The sequence below is a fragment of the Gorilla gorilla genome, chromosome 14 (genome assembly GCF_029281585.2).
Source record: "Gorilla gorilla gorilla isolate KB3781 chromosome 14, NHGRI_mGorGor1-v2.1_pri, whole genome shotgun sequence".
Classification (NCBI taxonomy): domain Eukaryota; kingdom Metazoa; phylum Chordata; class Mammalia; order Primates; family Hominidae; genus Gorilla; species Gorilla gorilla.
The window spans coordinates 64,858,009-64,860,265 of record NC_073238.2 but is presented as its reverse complement, the minus strand read 5'-3'; the positions used below and the strand labels follow the sequence as shown (position 1 = coordinate 64,860,265).

The window sequence follows — 2,257 nt, the reverse complement described above, 5'->3', positions numbered from 1 at the left end:
CAAAACTTGATTCACCAGAGAATTGACTTTAAATTGTTTTTTCACATGTGCTGATGGTTATCAGCATCCAGGGTAATAAACCAAGCCAGGACAGGCACCCCTGTGTTTTCACAAGTCATTTGTTCCTAGCAATTCATTCATTAAGCACACCAACATTAAGCATCTTTCTGTGTTCCAGGCATTGGACAAGGTGCTGAGGTTTCAATGGGGAATAAGGCATAATCACTGCCCTCATGGAGTGCTCCTAGTGCCTAGTGCTGGGCAGGGTGGTGAGGGTTCAGGGAGGGGGACTAGAGAGAGAGAATAAACAAACAAGCAAGCAATCTTAATATTAAAAATTATGTGGAGGACCTCGCAAGGTTCACAAGGTTTTCTTCTTCCTCTTCCGGGGACATTGTCTGCAGGCACTCAGAATGGTCCCGCGTTTGACACACCGACATAGGCTTTCCTACAACACAACCTCTAACAAAACTAAGCTGTCTGGAACCCCTGGTAATAGAATCATTTACCTTTATACCAAGAAGGTTGGGAAAGCACCAAAATCTACATGTGGTATGTGCCCAGGCAGACTTTGAGGGGTTCATGCTGTAAGACCTAAAATTCCTATGAGATCGTCCAAAACAAAGAAACATGTTAGCAGGGCCTATGGTGGTTCCATGTATGCTAAATGTGTTCATGACAGGATCAAGCATGCTTTCCTTATCGAGGAAGAGAAAATCGTTGTGAAAGTGTTGAAGGCACAAGCAGAGTCAGAAAGCTAAATAGAAAATGAAACTTATTAACAAAAATGAAAAGACTTGCAAAAAAAATTGTGTGGAGTGAATAAACAAGTGCTTCTTTGTCAAGAAGCAGCTGGAGGAGGATATTATAGGAAAAAAATAATCTGAGAAGCCACCTCCATAGAAGGTAACTCCTTGAATTGCTTAACAGAGAGGTTAAACAGCAAACTCCACGATGCTATAGTGAGATGCCCCCATTTGGGAGAAAACTGCAGGTTCTCTCCTTTAGACTTAGCTCTTTTTGGAAACCCACTCCATAAGCACACTATTAAAACATGTCAGATGGAAGAGATGTAGGTGTACTTACACATACACATATATTAACATATACATATCCAAATAGGTTCTTTCAAAGAACGACAGGTTTTGCCTCCCTGAGATCACTGGAACTTAGGATTTTATCTATAGCTTTCTGTTTTCATGTTTAGGATTTATTTTGAACAGCAAGTTTTGCACCTGTACAGAAAGTTTTTAGCTGACTTCAACAACTCAATTCATCAAGTTGTTCCTGAGTGCCTGCCTGCCAGGCTCTGCTCTAGGCACGGGGACACAAGAGTGACGGTGCCTTGTTGAGACATGCGCGTCCCAGCACTCAAGGAGCCAGCAGGCTTTTGCTGAGCACCAGGGATAACAAGAGTTCCTCCCAAGGTGACTTTCCCTGGGTGGGAATATCATATCAGATGACATCTCTAGTCTCAGACCAAATTACAAACTCAAAGAAACTTGGTAGGGTGGCAGGGCAGGGCAGTCCTGTGCATGCAAAACAGGGCCCCCAGCTGACCTTCTAGGGAGGGCACACGTTTCAAAAAATTTTTTGGCCATATTGGTTCCTTCACTCATTAGTTGAGCAACAACTACATCAATGTTTATCCCAGTGGCTATGGGGGTCGATGGCCCCAACAGGAACTCTTTCCCTTCAGAGCTAGAGTCTCAGGACAAACGAGAAACACCTTGTGTGGAGTAGGCTCCTAGCTCAGGGTCACACAGCAGTGGTGGCAGGCCTGGGATGAAAGGTCTGCTGATAAGAGTGTTCCCAACACATCCTTTGGTGGATGCACACATGCAGATCAGCATTTGGGGGCAGCCTTCCTCTCCCCTACACCTCCAGCACGTACCAAGGCTGCATCGGGTGTGATGGTGCAGCTGGTTCTGACCTTGGCATGAGCCTAATCTAAGCAGAAGATGTCAAGAAGGAGGTACGGAGTGGCATGCTTTCCCTATTTGGTGCCTTCAAGGCTGTGCTGCCCTTGGGCTGGGCTGGCGAATGGAGAAAGCTGGTGAGACAGTGGATACGATGAAGTCAACCTGTGATCTTAAACTGGAGGGGAAATACTCCTTGTTTATGGCTTAGAGATCCCACCCCGAGGAAGAGTGCTCAGCAAACTGAGGGCAAGGCACACTCATCAAAGAACCCACTAGTTCGCAGAATCAGTCAAGCAAAGCGATTGATGCCGTCATCAAAGGAATGATGTTATGCG

General features: G+C 45.5%; 1 pseudogene; it reads left to right on the top strand.

Moving 5' to 3' along the window:
- Nucleotides 1–413: 413 nt before the first annotated feature.
- Nucleotides 414–761, top strand: LOC101127692 (large ribosomal subunit protein eL34-like; annotated as a pseudogene).
- Nucleotides 762–2,257: the final 1,496 nt, after the last annotated feature.